This window comes from Ranitomeya variabilis, chromosome 2, assembly GCF_051348905.1.
Source record: "Ranitomeya variabilis isolate aRanVar5 chromosome 2, aRanVar5.hap1, whole genome shotgun sequence".
Lineage (NCBI taxonomy): Eukaryota > Metazoa > Chordata > Amphibia > Anura > Dendrobatidae > Ranitomeya > Ranitomeya variabilis.
In genome coordinates, this window is record NC_135233.1 from 917483280 (window position 1) to 917510386 (window position 27107).

The 27107-nt window shown below is 39.0% G+C and overlaps 1 long non-coding RNA gene across 1 annotated transcript in view; it reads left to right on the forward strand.

The window, feature by feature from the left end:
• Positions 1–6378: 6378 nt before the first annotated feature.
• The window catches only part of LOC143810024 (uncharacterized), a 96086-nt gene continuing 75357 nt past the window's right edge, over positions 6379–27107 (forward strand). Inside the window, exon 1 of the long non-coding RNA XR_013222605.1 lies at positions 6379–6458. This is a non-coding gene — a long non-coding RNA (uncharacterized LOC143810024). The remainder of the gene's footprint in view (positions 6459–27107) is intronic.

The following is a 27107-nucleotide window of genomic DNA, read 5'->3' on the forward strand; positions in this document are numbered from 1 at the left end:
TTTTGGACATCCTGCTGCAGCTGCAATTGCAATTCGAGAGTTTTTTTCAGATTATTTTGTGTCTTCCCAGGGATCCGTCTCCTGGCAGCAGGCGGCCATTTCATCAAATGATTATTAGGACTCAAAGTGTGTAAAAACAATAACAAATAGTTAGTTCATGGCATTCACATTCTCTATTGACGCTGGCTTGTGGGCTAAAGGATGTTAATATGGTTTGCAGTCAATCTTTACTGATCATACTTCAATATACAGGGTGGGCCATTTATATGGATACACCTAAATAAAATGGGAATGGTTGGCGATATCAACTTCCTGTTTGTGGCACATTAGTATATGGGAGAGGGGAAACTTTTCAAGATGACCATGGCAGACATTTTGAAGTCAGCCATTTTGGATCCAACTTTGTTTTTTTCAATGGGAAGAGGGTCATGTGACACATCAAACTTAATGAGAATTTCACGAGAAAAACAATGGTGTGCTTCGTTTTGAGGTAACTTTGGGCCAATTTTGTGTTTAAAAAGTCAAACGGTGCTCCCTACCTTCTGAGCCCTGCCATGTGCCCAAACAGTGGCTTTCCCCCACATTATGGGCATCGGAGTACTCAGGAGAAATTGCACAATAAATTTTGTTGCTCATTCTCTCCTGATAACCTTGTGTAAATAAAAAAATTTGGTTCCAAATTAAATTTTTGGTGAAAAAAGTAAAATGTTCATATTTTCCTTCCAGTTCTTTAACTCTTCAGGCGCTTTACTTTTTATGAAGCACCTGAAGGGTTAATAAACTTCTTGAATGTGGTTTTGCACACCTTGCAGGGTGCAGTTTTTAAAATGTTGTCACTTTTCTGTGTTTTCTGCTATATTGACCCCCCAAACTCACTTCAACTGTGAGGTGGTCCCTAAAAAAATGGCTTTGTAAATTTTGTTGGAAAAATTAGAAATCTCTGGTCAACTATTAACCTTATAACGTCCTAACAAAAAATTATGTTTCCAAAATTGTGCTGATATAAAGTAGAAATGTGCGGAAATGTATTTATGAACTATTTTATGCGATATAACTCTGATTTAAGGGCACAAAGACTAAAAGTTTGAAAATTGCAAAATTTTCAAAATGTTTGCCAAATTACAGTTTTTTCATAAATAAATGAAAGTCATATCAAATAAATTTTACCACTACCATGAAGTACAATATGTACCAAAAAACAGTCTTAGGCTATGTTCACACTTTGCGGTTTTTGCTGTGGATCCGCTGCAGTTTTCCATGCAGGGTACAGTACAATGTTACCCTATGGAAAACAAAAACCGCTGTGCCCACATTGCGGAAAATCCCTTTAAAAACCGCGCAGAATTGCTGCAGAAAAAAAGAAGGAGCATGTCCCTTCTTTCTGCGGATTCCGCAGCGGTTTTCAACATGCACCAATAGGAAAGTGCTGTTGAAAACCTGCAGAGGAATCCGCAGAAGAAAACACAGGAAAATCCGCAGTGAAAACCGCAGCGGTTTTTGCAGTGCGGTTTTCCAAATCCGCTGCGGAAAAATCCGCAGCAAAATCTGCAAAGTGTGAACATGCCCTTAGAATTAGTGAGAAGTGTTCCAGAGCTATAACCTCATAAAATGACATTGATCAGAATTGTAAAAATTGGCTTGGTCATTAAGTACCAAATTGGCTCTATCACTAAGGGGTTAAACAAAGTAATAGGAAAAATGAAAGAAATCCTAAAAGGAGAAATATTAATATTTGGAGATTTCAATGCTCTTCCAGATGAGAGACTCAACGTTGACAATAAGAAACCCAAAATAGAAAGAAAAAAATGGCCACACAAAGAACACCTTTATGACACCTTTAGGTGTTTATTTTTACACTCAACATCAAAAGAGTATACATGTTATTCTAATAAGCTTTATGTCTTTAAAGGAATTGACCTCTTTCTTATATAGAGAATATATACATGCTACAAAAAATTAAATGTGTAGAAACTGGTATGATCATTTGGTCGGATCATGCCTCATTGAAATTTGAGATTGAATTAACACTATTAAAAATTCCAGAATATGGGACTGCAAAAATTATATAATTCAACTCCCTCAGTATAAAAAAGAATTTGAAGAGGCATTAGAAAATTATTTTAAAGAAAATCCATCAAATCATTTATCACCACATACAATCTGGAGCGCCCATAAGGCTGTTATGAGAGGGATATTAATTCAGATCTCATCGCGATATCAAAGAGAAAAAAATTGTGGAAATTACAAAACAAATAATAAATGAATTAAAAGCCCAGCAAGAGCTTTCTACACCTTCACCAGACATTCACAAAAAAAATCATAGGGTTAAGAATAGAACTTAAAGGCCATTTATCAGACGAATGCGATAAATACATCAGGAATATATGGAAATTAATCACTATTTTTCAAATAATAAACCAACAAAACTCATGACAAGGAGGATCAAAGAGCTAAAAGCCAAATCAAGAATTGCAGTAATAAAAAATGAGAAAGGAGAAAAATAATAACACCCAAAATATATATCAAATGCATTTGCAGAATACTATGAGGCATTATAGAATCTAAAAAACGACAAACAACTCAACCAACAGAAAAAAGCATAAACAACTTTTTTAAGAACCTTCAGTTACCAAAATTAGATTGTTAACAACTAGATAATCTACACAAACCATTTTCAGAACCTGAAATAGAAGAAATTATAAGTTAACTAAAAAACAATAAGGCCCCAGGTCCAGATGGGTTCAGTAATGAATATTATATTGCAAACACAAACAAATTAACCCCAATATAACTAGAATATTTAACAACTTTTTAATTGAAGGAAACATTTCAAATAAAATGGTATAAACAAGTATAATAGTCATACCAAAAAAACTAAGGTGACCAAACATTAGTCAAAAATTATCAGCCCATATCACTACTAATTCAGACATCAAAGTATACTCAAAAGCTATTGCCAATAGAATAAAAAAATGCCCAAAATTATACACCAGGGCCAAGTAGGATTTGTATATGGTCGACAGGCCTCTGATGCTACCAGAAGGCTTACCAACCTCATTAGCCTAGTAGAGGTTGAGCAAATGTCTTTTGTGCTCCTCACCCTGGATGCAGAGAAGGCAGTTGACAGGATTCATTGAAGATTTCTCCTTTCCACCCTTGAAAAATTTGGCTTTACTGGTCCCATCATGAATGGAATAATGGCACTGTATAAAAATCCCTTAGCTAAAGTAATAACAAATAACTATGCTTTGGAAATCTTTAACATCACCAGTGGAGCGAGACAAGGTTTCCCTCTCTCTCCCATATTATTTGCAATAGTAATGGAAACATTTGCAGAAAAAAAGTTGAATATATCTTCTAATTAAAGGTATTCCAACAAAAGCCACAAACCATAAAATAAGACTGTTTGAAGAAGATGTAATTCTCACCATAACTAATCCTTTAGAATCACTTAGAGAGATAACCAAAACAATAGATGAATTTTCCAAGGTCTCCTTTTTTTAAATCAACCAGAACAAATCACAAATTTTGGACTTTTGCTTGAATGAGGAACAAAAGGAGAGTATTAAGAAATAATTCAAGTATGTATGGGAAAAATGCACTATACCATATTTGGGAATTCTAATAACTAGGAAAACAAATCACTTATTAGATACAAATCTGGACTTAATTCAGAACAACATAAAGATTGATTTTACAAAGGTTGAAAAACAAGACAAATCTTGGTTGGGAAAAGTATTGACATATAAGATGTTTTCAAATCCAAAAAATAGGTTAAACCGCACCCTATGTCCCTTATAGCCTTCCTAGGCCTGTGGACGCAAGTCCTTGCCAGGGGGTCAGCCCAGCTAAAAAGTCCAAAAAATGCTTGATAAAGGTTTATACCGAAACGTCGCCGCAGTTGGCAGATTAAAGCTGTAAGTTTTTTCTTATCACTGACCGTTGTGGCGCTGTCCTCTTTTTTACGTATAAGATGTTTTGTCTCCCTAAAATTCTATATACTGTATATTTAGAACAATCCTCCTTGAGGTTTCTCAAAACTGGCTACAGAAATTACAAACTCAAGTTACTGGATTTATTTGGAGTGGTAAAAGACCCAAGGGTTGCTAATGCCACACTGTAAAAACAGAACACAAAATCTCTCATTTTAGCCCCATCTTAGATTCATCTCTTCAATTGCCACAATTTCCAACCCTACAAGCTTCAATTAGATCATAGAAACTACTTTATTTTTGGAAAAATAAATGAAAATCTATTGAAACAGAAAAAGAATACGATTATCATTTTTCTGCTTTTCTTTTTCTATTTTTTTTAAAAATAGTGCATTTTGTTTCCTAATAGTTTATTATAAAACATAATTGTTATAATTTTTTTAATAAAAGACATGATGTGGTGAAATATATCAGTGGCATTGACTCAGTGTTTTAACAAAGCTGAGGTTCCACTAAAATACTATATACTGTATAAATAGGAATGGCCTCCTGCAGATTTTCCTCATCTAATTTATATATCTTGCAGCTGTTGCAATTTGTCTAATGATTACTGCTGTAGACTGCTATATTGTAATTGTGCCTACATACGCTACTAGCCCCTAAAAGGTTAATTTTGTTCTTTTGCCCTAATGACATATGAATTGGATACCTGTGTTCTTTTTGCCCTAATGACATATGAATTGCATACCTTCTTATTCTGCAACTGCTTGTGGTGAGAATAGCATTGCCTGAGACAGTGATTGCATCTGTGGCAAGTGATGATGAGCTCCACCATGACCTGAGATGATGAGGGTAACTGGGGTTTTAAATAGCGAGGAGGTTATGAGCTGCACTGAGAGTTCTGTTGGAAGAATATCTCCAAGTTCTACTGTGTCTTGCATCCATAAAAACCATTATGGACTGTGAATGTAAGAGAATCTGAGTGATATATTAATAGGTGTCCTGTGTTAACTGCCCTAAATCTAAAACATTAGTGCTGTGCTTACTCTAGTAAAAGAGCATATCTGGGTGAAGTGTCACTGGATGCGCTGCTATTCAACGAATATTTTCCTTGAAAACTTAATTTTAACAGGTTTAAAAAGTCAACCCGTTTCGTGGTCAACGCAGGACCTCTTCATCAGAACAAAAACCTAGTGGATCCTTGCTGTAGACGGTCCTATTTATATGTATATTTTATACGATCGTCTACTGCAAGAATCCACTTGATCTCCTGTGTTGACTTTGAAACGCGTTGACTTTTTAAATCTGTTAAAATAAAGTTTTCAATAAAAAATATATGTTGAATGTAATTATCAGCATCCAGTGACATGTTCTTTCTCTAAGTACTTTGGACTCATGTTCTGCAGCAGCTGATTTATGCATTTGATACATGTTGCATTGTTGCAACACCATCAGGTGAGCAGATCCATGTTGGTTTCTGTGTTATTTTAACATGTAAAACCCTATTGTGCGCTCCTCCTTTTCCCAGTTTTCCTTACTACTATACTCTAGTAAAAAACTGATGACAACACTGATTATAAAAGAATCTTCCTATTTTAACATAATTGCCAAGTTGAGGGCCAGCGTATTGTTTTGTAGCAACCAAACACACTTGCCACATTATAATTAGTTAGGTGATTCAGTATTGAAGTTTAACCACCAAGCTGTATCTATCTGGTTTGGTAACCACCAAGCTCTATGCCACGGTACTTTTATGAAACTAACAAACTCCGTTCCTTAATATTGAAATGTAACCAGCTGGCTCTTTATCTATGTTTTGTGAAGCCAAGTCCTGTTCCACAATCATGTAGGTAATCGTTAGGTTTATAAACTCATTGAGAGACTTTAATCAATATGCTGTCCTCCCTCAAGTGAAATAAAACTAATCTTAGTTTAATTCTGCAGTCTCTGGCATCTGACTAATATGAACTGCTCAGAACTCTTATAAATCAGAATAGGATGAATGAAAGATTTAAGTAGAATATTTTTATTGATAAAAATTGTCTAAGTTGTTAAGAACAAAACGATGTATGAGCGGTCGGTAGTAACCAAAATTATCAATGAACTGAATGCTCGATTCCAAATCACAACCAAAAATCAAATAAAAAATATAGATAATAGATGGATCCAGTTTGTGTAAAAGACAATGCCGCAACTCATACTGATGCAGTAGTGTATATGACCACAGCACGTGTGTATGCACTCATGTCATTCCTTGGACATGCTCCTGGCACAGCAGATAGTTTCCTCACAAATCTGGAAAAGGGCATAATGAAGTACCTGGGCAGTCCATGTAGCTACTCAGTAGTGTTGGATGTACTAATGTATAATGTCTCAAAGGTTTTCAATCGGATTCATGTCTGGGGAATGTGAAAGCCAGTTAATGGCACCAATGTCTTTGTCATCCAGGAATTGCCTGCACACTCTGCCCCTCATGAGGTCAAGTATTGTCCTGCCACCGAAGGAATCCAAGGTCCACTGCACTAGGTATGATCTTACAATTAGCTATATTTTACACAGTATAAGATATCAAAAGGACATTCTTCAAATAAATGCAAAAAGTACAGTACATTTAACAACAGACTTCAAAAATGGACATGTGAAATGTGAGAAAATAAGAGCTCAATATGTGCAGACATATGCCAGATCTTGCAAGCAGACAAGCAGAGTATTACTCACAATTAGTTATACGCTACAGTTAGTTTTGTGTTAGCTCTTTAAATATTGTATGATGCCAATTGTTGCATATGTTGCATATTTAGTGAAGGTTGATGATTCCAATATAAATTAATATGTATCTGTTTTATATATCTGTTTAGTATACAATGAAGTATATCCAATAATTATATCAATACTTTATGACATTGGACCAGGACCATATTGTGCTTAGTTAGTCAAAGGCTAGATTCATATATGCACTTTAAGCACGACATGGTTCTGGTCCAATGTCATAAAAAGGGTTCACTCACATCTGGTATAAATACGGCAATTGCAATGTGATAAAAAAATTGCATTGTACTTTGACCAATGTTATTCAATGAGTCGCTGTTCATCTGTGAGTTTTTCATCATTTGGAATTGGGCTGAGTAAAAAATCACAGCATGCTGTGTAGTGCCATGTAAGATGGCCAATACCGCTCATTACAGTGATGAATATGCGGCTCCACCCCTATGGGAGGTGGAGCCGCATATTCATCACTGTAATGAGCTTCACCACGTGACCGCTCACAGGACAAGCTGCCGGCGCTGAGAGGAGGCATTGCGGGAGCTGGGTGAGTATTTCTCTGCAAGCGGCCGGGCGCACATGGGGTGGGGAGGGGTGGGACGCGGGAGGTGACCCCAAACTTTAAACAAAAAAAACGTGATCTTTCATCCCTTCTCTCCTGCTAGCGCTGCTTTCAGCCGTGCAGGAAAGAAGGGATGAATGCCGGCTTCAGCACCACACGCAGGGGACAGGGCTTAACTGTAGCACTGTTTCTCATGCGGCGGTATGTGCACACGGAGGAGAGTGCACACTGTTCTCCGTGTGAACGTGTGCGGGACCCTTTGCGGACTGTGCTGCCGGAGAAACATGGACATGTCTCCATGTTTTGCACACAGACACACGGTCTATGAAAACATGCAGACGTGCATAGACCCATTCATTTGAATGGGTCTACGTGTGTCAGTGTCTCCGGTACTTGAGAAAACTGTCACTACACATACCGGAGCCACTGACGTGTGAAACCGGCCTAAGTGTGTTTTTGAAGCTGCATATTTAGCTGCATCAAAAATGCAGCATGCTACATTTTCAGCAAAGTGGTTGGGATTTATGGAAATATCATGTTCTCTGTGCTTCTTTGTTAATCAACATAAACTGACCTGCGGTGTGTGTTTAAAATCTGCTGCATGTAAATTTATCTTGTAGTCTTTCCTGATGAAGAAGTATTTTGTACTTTGAAGCGCGTAGAATAAACCACTATCCATTTGACAATTTGGGATATACTGTACATCTCATCATTGATCAGCAAGCGTGGAAATCATCCACAAACTTCTCCTATCTTTCTTGAAAGAATAAGTTTGGTTCAGTGTCAGCAACAATGTGGTTAAAAGAACAATTTTACACTTATACTGAAGTCGCCGTGTTTCACATCATGGTTTTCAATTAATTAATCAAATGAATATATCAAAACTGTATTGTCATTACCAGCAAACTAGTCAAGGCGACATAAAACTTTTTGATACCCCACCAATGTTTGCTTCATTAAGTACTACTCATTTTCTTGCTGATGTTTGCCGGCTTGCTCTATGTGTACACAATTTGATAGAGGATTAAAGCAGATAGTATATGCCAGCATTTTTACTTGCTCTACATCTTTCGCAAATTGCTTAATCTCTAAATGACATCCTGATTTAGTAACTGTGATATAATGGAGATGGTCCTTTTGCCAAATTTAGTGGCTCTATAGTGCATAGTGTACACTAATGATTTCTGATATACTCAATGGAACTATTGTAACAAAACATTAAAAGGTTGAATTTTGCTGAAGGTACAAAATATAACAAAATAAGGTGCGGAAACATTTTCAAACACTGTGCACATTCATTTGAGCTCAAGCAGTTTCTTAATAAATCGAGGTAGATCTACTGGTATGAAATGACCTGCTCTGTTTTATACTATTAAGATGTATATCCTTTTTTTTCTGGTGCTTTTTAAATTAAGTTATTCAGTTTATGTGATTTATGAACCAGGCCAATAGGATTTCAGCAGGCAAAATTACTTTGGACCTTCTATCTATTTTGACCATTCATGACTGTGCTCAAATGAACTCTGAGCTTCTTCCAATAAAACTTCTGAACATTTCCACTATTAAACCTGAAACCTAGTGAATCTGTTCTGAATACCAATGACTGGACTTAGAGTTCTCCTCTGTTTTCATTTAAAACTTTATTTGTTCTTTGTAGTCTTCCTGCCTTTAAACGGCAGAAGAAAAATTAAAAAGCAAAGCTGTAGCTGCCATGGATTAAGTCACTCTTCAGTTATAATATAGTTACCATACAAATGTTACTTTAATCAGGGGCTTCATAGCTGGATCAGCTTCTAATCACTGCTTGTCAGTTTTACAATGGTGAAAAATCCTCCTCCATTCTGGTGGCTATCAATTATAATATCTGTCTTTTTGCAAATTACATATGCACTGTATAATGATTGGTCTGTGTCTTAAAAGACTAAAGGGGGAATGCACTCATGGTGTTACTGGGAATTTACAGTGGAGTGATTCACAGTGGTCAAATTATTAGCTTGGCATACACAGCTGCTTTCCATGTGTCATCAATGGTGATTAATTAACATGGTGTTCTTGTTTATAATCGCACATCACCACCTAAGGAACACATGTTTGGATGGAGCTTATTTGCTTAGATTTTCTAGTCTGTAGCGGTGAGAGGTTCTGCATACACAAACAAAACAAAGCATAAACTTTATTTTCAAGTCAGTTGGAAAAAAAAATAAGTTATGTGAAGAGCATATTTAGTTCATTCTGTATTTTGCTGTGTAGTAGAAAAATAGAACTAAGGGTATGTGTCCACGTTCAGGATTGCATCAGGATTTGGTCAGGATTTTTCATCAGTTTTTGTAAGCCAAAACCAGGAGTGGAACAATTAGGCCGGGGACACACTTAACGTATGAAAAAAAAGTCCGTTTTTCACGGCCGAGAATCGCACAAATGTTTCAAAAACAGTGATCCGTGTGCAGTGCGAGGATGCGATTTCCTCACATCAAATGATCCATGTGACATCCTTGTGACATCCGTATGGCATCCGTATGCCGAGATTTTCTCGCAAGCTTGCAAAACCGACATCTAATGGATTTATGTGCTCAAATGTTCGGGAAAACATATATACAGTATATATATATATATATATATATATATATATGTCATTGAGACACATATATATATATTCTGTATTTATATTTCATTCAGCGCGATATCTGTGACAAGCCGGTAATTCAATTGCCGGCTTCACATTTCTCCTTCACAAACCCGACAGGATATGAGACATGGTTTACATACAGTAAACCATCTCATATCCCCCTTTTTTTTGCATATTCCACACTACTAATGTTAGTGTTGTGTATGTGCAAAATTTGGCCGCTGTAGCTGCTAAAATAAAGGGTTAAATGGCGGAAAAAATTGGCGTGGGCTCCCGCGCAATTTTCTCCGCCAGAATGGTAAAGCCAGTGACTGAGGGCAGATATTAATAGCCAGGAGAGGGTCCATGGTTATTGGCCCCCCCGTGGCTAAAAACATCTGCCCCCAGCCACCCCAGAAAAGGCACATCTGGAAGATGCGCCTATTCTGGCACTTGGCCACTCTCTTCCCACTCCCTGTAGCGGTGGGATATGGGGTAATGAAGGGTTAATGCCACCTTGCTATTGTAAGGTGACATTAAGCCAGGTTAATAATGGAGAGGCGTCAATTATGACACCTATCCATTATTAATCCAAGTGTTTGAAAGGGTTAAAAAACACACACACACATGATTTAAAAGTATTTTAATGAAATAAACACAGCGGTTGTTTTAATATTTTATTGCTCTCTCAATCCATTTCCAGGCCCTCGCTTGGCAAAACAATAAAAACACAATATACATACCCTCTCTGATGTCCTATCACGTCCCACGAGGTAATCCATCTGGAGGGGTTAACTAATATTACAGGCACGAGCTGCGATAAACCACTCGCTCGTGCCTGTAATCCCCGGGTGCTGAAAGGAAAGCAGTGATCTATACTTACATTGAGTCGCGGTGATGCGCCCCTGCTGGATGTTCTCATGAACTGCAGCCTGGGAACTTTTTCCCACGCTCCAGGTCATATGAGGACATCCACCAGGGGGCGCATCACCGCGACTGAAGGTAACTATAGGTCATTGACCTACATTTCCAACAACCGCTGTGTTTATTTCATTAAACTACTTTTAAATCATGTGTGTGTGTGTTTTTTAACCCTTTCAAACAATTGGATTAATAATGGATAGGTGTCATATTTGACGCCTCTCCATTATTAATCTGGCTTAATGTCACCTTACAATAGCAAGGTGGCATTAACCCTTCATTACCCCATATCCCACCGCTACAGGGAGTGGGAAGAGAGTGGCCAAGTGCCAGAATAGGCGCATCTTCCAGATGTGCCTTTTCTGGGGTGGCTGGGGGCAGATGTTTGTAGCCACGGGGGGCCAATAACCATGGACCCTCTCCTGGCTATTAATATCTGCCCTCAGTCACTGGCTTTACCATTCTGGCGGAGAAAATTGCGCGGGAGCCCTCGCCAATTTTTTCCGCCATTTAACCCTTTATTTTAGCAGCTACAGTGGCCAAATTTTGCACATACACACTACTAACATTAGTAGTGTGGAATATGCAAAAAAAAGGGGGATATGAGATGGTTTACTGTATGTAAACCATGTCTCATATCCTGTCGGGTTTGTGAAGGAGAAATGCAAAGCCGGCAATTGAATTACCGGCTTTTCTATAGAACACCGCTGCGTATTTCTCGCAATGCACACGCATGGTCCGTGTGTAATCCGATTTTTTCTCGCACCCATAGACTTGCATTGGCGAGTCTCGGCCGAGATACGCTGACAATCGCAGCCTGCTGCGAGTTCCCTCGGATCCAAAATACGGTGGAGAAAATATCGGATGATGGGAGCTGGAGCATAGATTAACATTGGGCCGAGTGCTATGCGATTTTTTATCGCATAGCACTCGTCCGTATTACGGTCTAGTGTGACCCCGGCCTTAGAGGAAAAGTATAACAGAAACATATGCACCACTTCTGCATTTATCACCCACTCCTGGTTTTGGCTTACAAATATTGATGAAAAATCCTGACCAAATCCTGATGCAATCCTGAACGTGGACACATACCCAAAGAAGAAATCTGTATAATGAAATCAAGATGAATTTATAGACTTGTGATTTGGATACATGACTCAGATCAAAAACAGACATATCTTCTTGATTTTTTTTGTGGTCATACAGTCAAAGAAAAGGAGGGACATCTGAACAGCACCATAGAGTATAATCTGTACATGTTCTATCTTGGAAAAACCTAAAGCTATGTGCACACATCAAGTATATGCTGCAGACATTTCTGCACCATTTCTGCATCTCTTTGCAGGAAAAACATAGCATATAATACAGGCTTTTTTGGTGGGTTTTAACATACATTTTTTATGCAGATTTTCCCCCCACTCATTAGTATGGATGAAATCTGCAGTAAAAACGCTGAAAGAATTGACATGGTGGAGATTTAAATCTGTACCAAATAAGCAATGTGTACATGAGAGGCAAATATTGTCATTCACTTTTCTGTCATCAGAAAACCCTTTAGGTTTTGTGACAAATCTGTGCAGAAAAAAGCTGTTATTTTTGCAACAAATCTGCAACCTGTGTACGGGCCCTAAAGGTATATTCACACAACAGTATTTCTTATCCATGCATTGTCTCTTTTAAATTGAATCGTAAGCATGATTTTACAATCAAAACTATTTATATGTGCTTGTAGGCAGAGGGGCAATGATTGCAGTCATAGAGGTTGTAACCACAACTAGACCCATGGAAAAAGGAGGCCCACCGATGCTCAGTAGTGAGTGTGGCCTCCACATGCCTGTATAACCTCCCTACAATGCCTGGGCATGCTCCTGATGAGGTCGTGGAAGGTCTCATGAGGGATCTCCTCCCAGAGCTGGACTAAAGCATCTGCCAACTCCTGAACAGTCTGTGGTCCAACGTTGGTGGATGGTGAGAGATATGATGTCCCTAATGTGTTCAAGCGGATTCAGGTCTGGGGAACGGGCAGGTCAGTCCATAGCTTCAATGCATTCATCTTGCAGGAACTGCTGACACACTACAGCCACAAAAGGTCTGGCATTTTCCTGCATTAGGAGGAACCCAGGACCAACCGCACCAGCATATGGTCTCACAAGGGATCTGAGGATCTCATCTCGGTACCTAATGGCAGTCAGGCTACCTCTGGCAAGCAAATGGAGAGCTGTGTGGCCCTCCAAAGAAATGCCACCCCACACCATTACTGTCCCACTGCCAAACCGGTCATGCTGAAGGATGTTGCAGGCAGCAGATCGCTCTCCATGGCATCTCCAGACTCAGTCACATCTGGCACATGTGCTCAGTGTGAAGCTGCTTTCATCTGTGAAGAGCACAGGGCACCAGTGGCGAATTTGCCAATCCTGGGGTTCTGTGGCAAATGCCAAGCATCCTGCACGGTGTTGGGCTGTGAGCATAGTAGGAGATAGAGGCATGTGCACTACTACTGATGGTGCCCGGGTAGGTTCCCACACCATGTAAAACTAAAAGAAAGAACCTGGCACTCAACTTAATGCTTGTGAAATTTTAATCGTAGTAGCCAAAAACGTTTTGGTCCTATTGTCCGGACCTTCATCAGTTTCGTACTAATAGAAGGATAATTGAAGAAAATGAAAGTAGTGTCATATAGGGCACAGCATAATCTGCGTCTGGTATAGTGTTTAGGCACACTAAGTGAACTTGTTTCGCTGGTATGTGCTGTGCTAGTGTCCAGACACGGAATCCCCCACTCATCTCAGAGTACATACAAGCATTAAGTTGAGTGCCAGGTTCTTTCTTTTAGTTTTGGGCTGTGAGCATAAACCCATCTGTAGACGTCGGGCACTCAGACCATCCTCATGTAGTCAGTTCCTTACCATTTGTGCAGACGAGACACATGCACATTTGTGAAATGCTGGAGGTTATTTTGCAGGGCTCTGGCAGTTCTCCTCCTGTTCCTCCTTGCACATAGGCTGAGGTTGCGGTCCTGCTGCTGGGTTGTTGCCCTCCTATGGCCCACTATACATCTCCTGGTGTACTGGCCTGTCTTCTGGTAGCACCTCCAGCCTCTGGACACTACAATGACAGACACAGCAAACCTTGCCACAGCTCGCATTGATGTGCCATCCTGGATGAGCTGCACTACCTGAGCCACTTGTGTAGGTTGTATTGTCTGTCTCATGCTACCACGAGTGTGAAAGCACAACCAACATTCAAAAGTGACCAAAACATCAGCCATAAAGCATTGTTACTGAGATGTGGTATGTGGTCCCCACCTGCAGAAGCACTCCTTTATTGAATTTGTCTTGATAATTGCCAATAATTTCCATCTGTTGTCTATTCCATTTGCACAACAGCATGTGAAATTGATTGTCAAACAGTTTTGCTTCCTTAGTGGACAGTTTGATTTCACAGAAATTTGATTTAATTGGAGTTATATTCTGTTGTTTAAGTGTTCCCTTTATTTTTTGAGGAGTGTATAATACCCTAATGTTACAGAAAGTATCTAATACTTTATGGATGACTAATTGAATACAAACACATTTTTCTACACTTTTTTAGAGTGCTGTATACCATCGTAATGTACCAAAAAGCACTCAATACTGTATGGAGGAGTAATTGAATCCAGAAAAAAGTTTTTGACGTAAATATTTTGAAAGTCTAGTTGACGTACTCGTACACTCATAAAGGCTTTACAGAAAGTGCAAAGGCAGGAAAAACTTATAAGGACATTCATCCATAGACCCCTGAAAGGCAACAACTGTCAGGCCTCATTTAAATATTATTAAAGTGTACTCACTGTACTCCTATATTCATAAAGGATTTGCACAAAGTGCAAACCCAGGAGAAAATTTTAAGTAGGGTAACACAGTAATCTCCTTCAAGTGTCCACTTCTTCTTTTTCCTCGGAAGGATGGGGGGACTTCCTCCATCTTCATCCTGTTTCCCGATTCCCGGGTGTCTGGGCTGTAAGGGATCCAGGTTTGGGTAGTGCTGGAGCCCCTGGCATGTACAAATGGGTGACAGGCCTCTGTGTCGCCTACACCATCACCTGCTCTGAATAAGAGATGGGGAACTCTAAGGACAGTCCAATCTCTCGGGGGATGGTGGTAGCCGCATCTCGAGCTGCCTTCTTAAGCCTTTCCCAGGCCCATTCTTTGCTCAAGAAGGGTTCATCCTAGTCCCTTCCTTCTCCATTTTGAGGAACGTAACTCTGGTTCCAGCTGTCATTTTTGCAGCATTCATGACAAGTGCTCTATCGCTACTGCCCACAGGTTGAGCTTGATATGATGACTGATCCCAACCCCTTTGGTGGACCCCTCTCTCCGCTGCTGGTCCTACATCCCCCCAGGATGCCAACTCTTGGTACATTGTGGCTAAAGGGCTTTCCCTGGTCCTGGCTCACCTCCTTGTCTCTGTCAACCAGCTTAGTCCCTACAGTCTGCTATCCAGTTCCTGGCTCCTGGCTCTCCCATCCGCAGTTTGCAAGAACCCCAGCGGTGAGGGCTGCATCCTGTGTTTGTGCCTTGTTTCAGGCTTTGGTGGTTCAAGAAAAGTGGCACCTCCGCTGTTGCAACACCTTTGTCTGTCTCCAATATTTCTCTTGCCATTCCTTCAAGAGTCTCATGTGGTTCTGACACTGCCTACTAAGCAAGTTACAGTGTATAGAAGACTAACTGAATTTTTAAATGCTTTTTTCAAGTGTTACATATGGCCAAAATGTACCACAAAGCGTATAATACTCTATGGATGAGTAATTGAATCTAGAAAAATGTTACAAAGCTTTTTTGTAATGTTATATAACACTGAAATGTACCTCAGACCACATAATACTGTATGGATGAGTAACTGAATCCAGAAAAAAATGTCAATGCTATTTTGGGAGTGTTATATGACACAGCAATGTAACACAAAGCATGTAATACTGTATGGATGAGTAACTAAATCCAGAAAAAAATGTTTATTTTTTTGAGTGTTGTATACCACAGAAATGTACCCCAGAGTATGTAATAATGTATGTTTGAGTTATTGAATACAGGAAAAAAAAATAAACGCTTTTTTGGAATTCTATATAACACAGATATGTAACACAATGCAAGTAATACTGTATGGATGAGTAACTGAATCGCGGACAACCTTACAATGCTTTTTTTTAGTGTTATAAGCCAAAAATGTATCACAGAGCATACTTAATGGATGAATGACTGAATCAATAAAAAATGTTCAATGTTTTTTTGTAGTAGTATATAACACAAAAATGTAATACTGTACTGATCAGTACTTGAATCCAGAAACATTTTTCAACACATTTTTGGAGTGTTATAAACCACAGAAATGTACACCCCACACACATCCTTGTTGGAACATTCTCCACATTTTTATGGATATAGTAATCCCAAATATGTCTATTTTTTATTCATTTATTTTTGATGGGGGAAAAGGAGGGGAGATTCAATTGTTATATTATACTTGCACTAGTAAAAAATTTTGTCCTTGTGAGCTCATAACTGTAGCCATGAGGTCATTGCAGCCAATTAATGAGTTCAGCGCTGATACCATTTTAGTCAGCAAGAAATCTTGAGCTCAGTGATTGACTGCAGTTGTCCCATGTGCTACATGTTGTCACAACTGCAGCCTATGAGCAAAGATACCAGAGCGGCACCAAAGCAGAGGAAGGTGAATGGTGGTGAGCATATATTTTTTTTAAAGTATGATGATGGTATGCCGAGGATTAAAATAGGAAACCCCTATAAACAGTTAACTATAAAGACAAACTCTCTGCCCTTTGTCCACAGCAAACTGTGACGTGCCAAGTTGCCACGTGACTTGGCCTGAGGACACAGAAGAATTCTGAGTACTGAGAACAAGAACTTTTGTTTCAGGTATGATGGGAATGGTTAGGCTCCATCAGTTGGTGTCTGATGATGAATCCATTCCCAGCCTGCATTCTATTGCTTTGTTCCTATGATAAAACAGGACACTTTCTTTATGTGGTCAGAGGAGAATGAAAATTGAAATGGGTTTGTCTAGGAGGCCTATTTACAGGAGTGCTCAAAATTTTTGTTACAGCTCAAAATGTGTCACTCTTTGTCTTCTTTTTTCTGAAATTTGAGGGTTTTGTATTCCAGAGCACTGGAAACCTGAATTAATATACTAGTGAGAGAGCAGAAGAAGCACAGCTGTCATCATACATTAACAATATGATATCTGAGATGTGCAATTATAAACCATAAGGGGGTTAATCTTGAAAAACATAAACTTGCAGTTTTTGTGACAATCAGAATCCAAGGCTGCATGCAGCTGTAACTGTTCATGTCGAAGAAACTTGGTGTGTGCATTGTAAATCATGTCTTTATGCAGAGCACATAAAAAATAAATCAGAAGGGAAGAAATTGGAGCTTTATAGCTGAAATGCTAGTAGTGTAATTGCACTTCTTGTATCAAGTCAAGTTCTCATGAGAAAGCAATTATATATAACATTTTCCTCCATTGTTCTTGACATATGTTAACTAGGAGTCAGTTTCTGTAGAACATCAAGGCCAGATCTAGTAGCTCCAAGCCTCTAATCAGTGTTGCCATGTTGGCTGGTATTTAGGCAGACTGCTAGAATAGTACAGATAGTTTCTGAAATTGAGGACACAGTAGTTGTGTCTTCTTGAGAAAGTCAGATAAAGTTAGAGAACGTTTGTAAACTATTTTTGATTAAGGGTTGCTGTGGGAACAATATGTTTGATTGTACAGTAAGTTCAAGTACTTTTTCTGACATGAAGAATAAAAGGGAGCATTACGAACAAGCACAACACTGGGGGTCATGAACACCACTGTATTATAGCTTCATGCAACCTGTGAATTGTATGGCATACTTAGGAATTGTGGTGTTCTCCATCAGAGACCATATTACATTCGCATTTTGTCAAAGAAGTATGGTTTTGGGGTCAAAAAAGAATAACACGTGGAGAACTTAGAATTCTGTTGTACAAAATTATATGAACTTCAGGTGCCTCTTGAATATATGTGTTTTTTGTACTATACATTAAAGGGATTTCCAACTTTTAAATATTACTGTATGTTCACATATTTTAGACCCAATACATAAAAATTAGACACTAGTGTGGTGTTGGGAATTGAGATAATCGAGCCATATATTCTGATATGGTGGTTTGCAGGAAGCCACTGCTCACTCTGTCGTACCTGAATGACCAACGTATGCAAAGGGCAAAACACACCGCTGAGAACAGTGCAACTATGAACAGCCTCTAAAAGATCAGGCAGAATGCCTTGGGAGCAATTTGTAAGATCATTAATGGGAATGTGTAATCAGAAAAATACATTCTTTAAATCACATTTTTGTGTGATACTTTTTAAAAATATTTGTCAATTTTTTTTCTGCATTACACAATCTACACTTATAATAAAAATTAGAAATATTGCAATTTTCACACTGGCAGCTGGGGCCATATTATATATTAGGGAGGGGGTGGGATTCATTGAGGATTTTACACCAGAAAACACCAGATTTGAAAAATTGCTAAATTTTAGCTCAACACAGAGTTGTAAAAACATTTTGTAAATTTTTTATTTTTTTTTATTTTTAAGCAGTTCTCACAAAATGGGCAGAGCTGTCTAAAGGGGAAGGGAGACGGGGCATGGCCAGGTCCAGCAATCAAATTCACCAAAAGCATTGGCATTTATTATGCCAGAAATGATACTCTAGTTCCAATTTGGAATATACTTTCTGGTGAAGTACACTGAGGTGCATGTCATTGAAAAGATGTGCCAAATTCCTTAAGTGGCATTATCCTCTTAATGAATTTGGTGCATCACATTCATTTGAGCCCTACAGTAACACCTACGTGCACAACGCCAAAGTTAATGAATCTTTCCCTAACAACCTGTTTCTTCAGGAAACAACACATGAACATTTCCCACAATAAACAGACCTTGACCTTATCTTTTGTGTTGAAGCATCTAATCAGCATGTGCATTGGCCATTGTGAAAGGAGGGCAAGCAGGGGATGCTGTAGTTTCACCTATTGTGATTGGCAGATCCTATGTTATCAGCTGTGTAAAGAGGTTTTACCTATCACTGTATTGTGCACATATTGATAAGGAGTCTCCTTAAATCTTTTCCTGAAAACACAGGAAGTATAAGTCTAAAATGGCACAAGTGGCAATTAAGAAAATTGCAAGATTACTAATTTTATTTTTAATAGTCAAAAATTTGCCTTTCTTTTTTCAATACAAGGTGCCGGATTATGATATGACGGTAGCCCACACAAGAGATAGTATACGATGCCATTCAGTTTCCTTTTTACTCATTAACCCTGTATGTGCACTAGCATTTTTAGGTTCTTTATTGTTTCTTGTTAATAATAATTATAATAATAATAATCGCACTTTCTCTCATTTGGGCTACAGTACCGTCTTATCATAATCCTGCATCTTGGAGCGCAACAGTATCATGTATATACAGCTCTGGCAAAAATTAAGAGACCACCACATCAAAACCCTGTCATGGGCAGCCCAATCTGCAGACCTGAACCCCATTGAAAACCTCTGGAATGTAATCAAGAGGATGATGGATAGTCACAAGCCATTAAACAAAGAACTACTTACATTTTTGCACCAGAAGCAGTGTAAATGATTGGTGGGAAGCATGCAAGACACATGAAAGCTGTGATTAAAAATCAGTTATTCCACAAAATATTGATTTCTGAACTCTTCCTGAGTTAAAATATTAGTATTGTTGTTTCTAAATGATTATGAACATGTTTTCTTTGCATTATTTGAGGTCTGAAAGAATTGTTTTTTTTCATTTTGACCATTTCTCCTTTTCAGAAAAAATATACAAAATGCATTGCTTGGAAATTCGGAGACATGTTGTCAGAGGTTTATAGACTAAATGAACAATTCACATTTAAAGAGAAAAATCTGACACACTGAAGATTTTGCAGTGGTCTCTTAATTTTTGCCAGAGCTGTATATTTTTTTTACATGAGTAGGTTCTTAGTTATGGGCCATCACACAGGGCCCCTTGATCTGTCAGCAGCTTCCAACATTCTCTGCTCATTCTTCTTGACCTTTCCGCAGCTTTCAACACTGTTGACCACCCTCTCCTACTCTCTAGGTTCCAGTCACTAGGCATTAAGGACACTGCTCTCTCCTGGTTATGTTCCTCTTTCTGACTGCTCCTTCAGTGTTCTGCTAGCTGGCTCCACTTCATCTCCCCTTCCTCTCACTGTTGAGGTACCTCAGGGCTCAGTCCTTGGCCCCCTTCTCTTCTCCCTATACACGGCCCCAATTGGACAGACCATCAGCAGATTTGGCTTTCAGTACCATCTTTATGCTGATGACAAACAACTATACACGTCATCCCCTGACCTTACCCCCACTGTACTACAGAATGCCCGTGACTGTCTGTCCGCAGTCTTCAACATCATGTCCGCTCTCTATCTGAAACTCAACCTTTCCAAAACAAAACTTCTACTCCCGCCATTTACTAACCTCACTAAACATTACATTTCCCTCTCCGTGGGTGGCACTACAATAATGCCCAGGCAGCAGGTGTGCTGAATGGGTGTTATGTTTGACACTAATCTCTCCTTCACCTCCCATATACAATCTCTTGCCTGTTCTTGCCACTTACACCTAAAGAACATCTCTAGAATCTGCCCTTTTCTCACCATGGAAACAACAAAAACCCTCACTGTCACCCTGATCCACTCCTGCCTGGACTACTGTAATGCTCTATTAATTGGCCTCCCCGTTACTCGACTTCCCCCTCTCCAGTCCATCTTTAATGCAGCAGCCAGGGTCATCAACCTGGCTAATCGTTACTCGGATGCATCCACTCTTCGCCAGTCATTTCACTGGCTGCCCATTCATTATAGGATCCAATTCAAAGTACCTGCTCTCACTCACAAAGCTCTCCACAGTGCAGCACCCCCTTATATCTCCTCCCTCATTTCTGTCTATCAGCCTAGCCAATCGCTGTGCTCTGGAAACGACTTTTGACTAACCTCTGCACTAATCCGTACCTCCCATTCACAACTCCAAGACTTCTCCACCAATGCGCCAATCCTCTGGTATGCTCTACCCCAAGAAATTAGGACCAGCTACAACTTGCACAGTTTTTGCGCTCCCTCAAAACACATTTGTTTATAGCGGCCTATCACGTTCCCTAATAAAAGTCATTTTATGTGTAAGTGTGCGTGTGTAGCCCATTCTTCATCTCCATCTATCCCTCACCCCATGAAGATGGATGGACCTTCACTGTAAATACATCATTGTAAATACCCACCTGTACTTTGTATCTCCCCAACCTCATTGTAGATTGTAAGCTCTCAAGAGCAGGGTTGTTTTATTTTGCTTTAATCATTATATTATTGTTAACGCTGTTACCTACAGTATAACTGTTGTGTTTGAAACTGTTTAACTGTAAAGCTCTGCAGAATATGTTGGCGCTATATAAATAAAGATTATTATTATTATTCTCTATCTCTATGGGGCGCTAGTGCATTTGTTCATATTTTTACATCATATAGTAAGAAAATACACATATCATATTTTTCAAAGTGATTATAAATATGGCAGTTCAATGAAGCACTCACCCTATGCCTAACATAAAACAGTTATCAAACTGAAAAGAAGAAATATAAATAAATAACCTCAAAGCTTTGTCTCTGAACTGTTTTATATCAAGAAATGAAGTTATGTATATACCTTTCTTGTCTGTGAACTTTCCTGTCTTGCTTGTGGATTCTAACAGAGAGAACAAAGAGAATATGTTCTTTGGAAATATTTTTTGTTTATGATTTATTTGATGGGATCAAGGGTGTACATAGAAATCAAAGTGACATATAGGCAAAAGTTCTTATTTAGATCTCATCCACCCCCCCAAAAAAAAAAATTCAGCTGAGTCATGGTGCACAGGCGAAAGCTCAGAAGGATTTACCTCAAATTTTAAAGACATGGCGAGGGATATATACATATAGATAGATAGATAGATTAAAAATATAAGGGCGGGCGCAAAAATGGTTAACAGTAGGGGAGAGTGCAGCTGCAAAACAGGCCAAAGCCACAAATTTGTCAAAAAAAGCTAGTCAACTAAATAAAAAGTGTCTGCGCTATCTAACACTCTCTCCGCCAAGTGAAACAAATTTAATTGGCAAGTAACGTTGTGATAAAACACACTGATGGCACTGAACCGACAGATTACATTAAATAGCATGCATATAGATATAATGTCCCCCAGAATCTGGGTCTATATTCCAAATGTTCCAAGTACTATGGGTAAAGAAATTCCAAAAACAGCAGAGTGGAAGTCAAATTAAATAAAAAGCATAGCACTAAAGGGTACCTACTTCCAGATGATAGCAGTCTCAATTCAGAAGTTGCCGTTTCCGGAATTCTTTTGTAAGCATAGTTTCCGCAATAAGAAAAATCTGGGAAAGAAATGTCTTCAGGAGTGCAGTATATTACAGTACTTACACAGTAATGTTGCCCTTATCGATGTCTTGTAATATTGTTACCAATTATGATAACCCTTTGAATAGGTAGAATATTAGCACATCCATCCATTGATAAAAATTGTTTTTCTTTATTAGTGACCCATTAATAAAAAGCAATAAAAAAGAAAGGTGTAAAAGAAAGCATTACAATCTGTTGTATTTCTGGCAATAAACACCCTTAGTCATAGTGTAGTGGAAATGACATCAACAACAATTTATCTAGACAAGCAGAGTACCAATCATAGACAGAGATTTATGCAACCAATCAAGAACATTTTTGGAAAATTCATTTAAAAATAAAGATGACAGAGGCATAAAATGCTGAATTGCTTGCTGCTTGCTGCTTGAAGAGAGCAATTCCTAATGCTCTCCTTGAGTAACGAATAGAGATGAGTGAGCTTGTTTGGAAAATGTTCACCAATCTCAAATTTGGCATGAATATTGCATATTCAGAATCGTGTTTGAATTCCCGAGCATTTTACTTAAAATCAGCAAAATTCAGTCAAAGTTCAATAAATGATTGAGTTTCCACTAATGCTTTTGCTAGTACTTTGGCTAGGATAGTGGTGCTGCATGATGAGCAGGAGATGTGTTTGATGAGGGGAAGAGATGAAGAGAGATCAGAGAAGCTGTGGACTGTTATTCTTTTTTTTTAATTAATACCAAAAATAAAATCCAGAAAATCACATTGTATAAGTTATGTAAATTTATTTGCATTTTGCAGTGAGAAATAAGTATTTCATCCCCTACCAATCATTAAGAGTTCTGGCTCCTACAGACCAGTTGGATGTTCCTAGTCAACTTGTTACCTGCATTAAAGACAGCTGTCTTACGTAGTCACCTTTATAAAAGACTCCTGTCCACAGACTCAATTAATCAGTCAGACTCTAACATCTACAACATGGGCAAGGCCAAAGAGCTTTATAAGGATGTCAGGGACAAAATCATAGACTTGCAGAAAACTGGAATGGGCAACAAAACCAAGTAAGATGCTGGGTAAGAAGGAGACAACTGCTGGTAGTTAGAAAATGGAAGAAATTCAAAATGACTGTCAATCGACATCGATCTGGGGCACCATGCAAAATCTCACCTCGTGGGAAATCCTTGATCATGAGGAAGGTGAGGGATCAGCCTAAATCTACATTGGGGGAACATGATAATGATCTCAAGGCAGCTGGGACCACAGTCACCAAGAAAACCATTGGTAATATTACACCATAAAGGTTTAAAATCCCGCAGTGCCCCCAAGGTCCCCCTGCTGAAGAAGGCACATGTGCAGGCCCATCTGAAGCTTGCCAATGAACACTTGGATGATTCTGTGAGTGATTAGGAGAAGGTGCTGTGTTCAGATGAGACAACAACTTAGCTTATTGGCATTAACCCAACTCGTGTTTGGAGGAAAAGAAATGCTGCCTATGACCCAAAGAACACCATACCCACTGTCAAACACTGAGGTAGAAACATTATGTTTTGGGTGTATTTCTCTGCTAATGGCACAGGACTACTTCACTGCATCAATGGGAGAATGGATGGAGCCATGTGCGTAAAATCCTGAGTGACAACCTCCTTCCCTCCGCCAAGACATGGAGTGGCTGAAAAAGAAGCACATTAAGGTCATGGAGTGGCCTAGCCAGTCTCCAGACCTTAATCTCATAGAAAACTTATGGAGCGAGTTGAACTCCGAGTTGTCAAGTGACAGCCTCAAAATCTTAATGATTTAGAGATGATCTGCAAAGAGAAGTGGACCAAAATTCAACCTGACATGTGCGCAAACCTCATCATCAACTACAAAAAATGTCTGACTGCTGTGCTTGCCAAAAAGAGTTTTGCAACCAAGTATTAAGTCTTGCTTGCCAAATACTTATTTCTCACTGCAAAATGCAAATAAATTTATATAATTTATACAATGTGATTTTCTGCATTTTATTTGTGATATTCTATCTCAATGTTAAAATTAAGCTATCCATAAAATTATAGACTGTTCATGTCTTTGTCAGTGGGCAAACTTACAAAATCAGCAAGGGATCAGATAATTATTTCCTTCACTGTAGTAATGGTGCTGAAAGCTCTACTGAGAGCTTACTGGAAAAACTCTTGTAATAAAAATTGACTTTTATCAAGTATGTGCTAAAAAGGCCCTAAGAAAGTGAAAGAAGAGCAAAGTGCTAAAAGCTAACAGAGATAATGTCAGAGAGGTTATCTGCCTCTATATTCTAGGTCCTAAGAGAACCTTCCTGGCTGTGGAGGTTGGCACCCTATGAAGAGGTAACAAGAATTGGCACCCCCGCTCATATGTCAACTGTCCCTATGATAGCCCTAGAGGCCCTTAATGAAGGACACATGAAAATCCCTGATGCTAAACATCTCAGCTGTAAAATGATGTTACCAAGGAAATTTACAACAGAGACTGATATAGAAGTGTGCCTAAGGCATATGCTTTGAGGATTCCTCAATCTTAATTCACTGAGGAAAAGCCTCTGTATCTATTTTGAATGAAAAAGAGTCAGATACAGGAATCAATAATTGATTCCTGCTGACAAGATTTGAAAGGTATAATGGCCTCAGCAAAGAACCTAGGTACATATCCTTGCAATGCTACTGTACACAGTGCAAAACAGACAAAAGGTGATGTAGAGAAGGGGTGCTCTGTCTCTGCTAGTAGAGCCTACTTCACACCTTCCTACTTGAGGAGGTTGGCACCCTATATTGATGAGAGATGGCATCCCCGCTCGTGTGTCAACTGTCCCTAAAATTCCCATAAGTGACCCAACATTTAGATGCATAGATAGAGGATACAGAGGAAGTCAATGTGTCTACGGCAGAGATGTATGACTGTAAGGGCAATAGTGCAGTAACGTCCCAGGAGAGGTTCCAGTCAGGGTTCCCTCTATCGATGGATTCATAAATAATAGGAGATGAAACAAAATATATCTACAGTACAAGGTGAGAATATAGGTATGGAAGGTGATGGTGCATTACCAACTCAACTAATAGAGGAAAATCCAATAAATGCATCAATAGAGGTGGCCAGTCATATAAATGTGATGGAAAAAGCGACTCAATGCTAAACAAGAAATATACCAAAGATATATACAGTATCTGTAAATCAATGATGGATGGATGCTCAGTCCATGCCAAACAAAATATCCAAGGTACCAAGAAGAACAAAAATATTATATATATATATATATATATATATATATATATATATAGATATATATATATATATATATATATATATATATATATATATATATATATATATATATATATATATATATATATATATACAGGTCCTTCTCAAAAAATTAGCATATAGTGTTAAATTTCATTATTTACCATAATGTAATGATTACAATTAAACTTTCATATATTATAGATTCATTATCCACCAACTGAAATTTGTCAGGTCTTTATTTGTTTTAATACTGATGATTTTGGCATACAACTCCTGATAACCCAAAAAACCTGTCTCAATAAATTAGCATATTTCACCTGGCCAATCAAATAAAAGTGTTTTTTAATAACAAACAAAAAAACCATCAAATAATAATGTTCAGTTATGCACTCAATACTTGGTCGGGAATCCTTTGGCAGAAATGACTGCTTCAATGCGGCGTGGCATGGAGGCAATCAGCCTGTGACACTGCTGAGATGTTATGGAGGCCCAGGATGCTTCAATAGCGGCCTTAAGCTCATCCAGAGTGTTGGGTCTTGCGTCTCTCAACTTTCTCTTCACAATATCCCACAGATTCTCTATGGGGTTCAGGTCAGGAGAGTTGGCAGGCCAATTGAGCACAGTAATACCATGGTCAGTAAACCATTTACCAGTGGTTTTGGCACTGTGAGCAGGTGCCAGGTCGTGCTGAAAAATGAAATCTTCATCTCCATAAAGCATTTCAGCCGATGGAAGCATGAAGTGCTCCAAAATCTCCTGATAGCTAGCTGCATTGACCCTGCCCTTGATGAAACACAGTGGACCAACACCAGCAGCTGACATGGCACCCCACACCATCACTGACTGTGGGTACTTGACACAGGCATTTTGGCATTTCCTTCTCCCCAGTCTTCCTCCAGACTCTGGCACCTTGATTTCCGAATGACATGCAAAATTTGCTTTCATCAGAAAAAAGTACTTGGGACCACTTAGCAACAGTCCAGTGCTGCTTCTCTGTAGCCCAGGTCAGGCGCTTCTGCAGCTGTTTATGGTTCAAAAGTGGCTTTACCTGGGGAATGCGGCACCTGTAGCCCATTTCCTGCACACGCCTGTGCACGGTGGCTCTGGATGTTTCCTGTCATGATCTCTGCAAGCAGAGATCATAGCAAGCCTATAGAGGGACAAGCTCTCGGAAGATGGAACTATACTGACCATGAACTAAGCCTGCCGCGCAACTAGAAATAGCCAGGTAGCATTTCCTATTTATCGCTAGATGCCCAGCTCTGGCCTAAGACCTAAATAGCTAGCAGAGGGAAATATAAGACCTGGCTCACCTCTAGAGAAATATTCCAAAGAAGACAGTAGCCCCCCACATATAATGACGGTGAGTTCAGATGAAACAACAAACGCAGCAGGAAAATAGTCTTAGCAAATTTGAGGTCCGCTTACTAGATAGCAGAAGACAGATAGTATACTTTCATGGTCAGCAGAAAAATACTAACAAAACACCATCCAGAGATTACCTTAAACTCTGGCATTAACTCATAACGCCAGAGTAGCAATCCCTGATCGACGAGAGCTTTCCAGACACAGTAACAAAACTTCAGCTGCGAACTGGAACAAATAG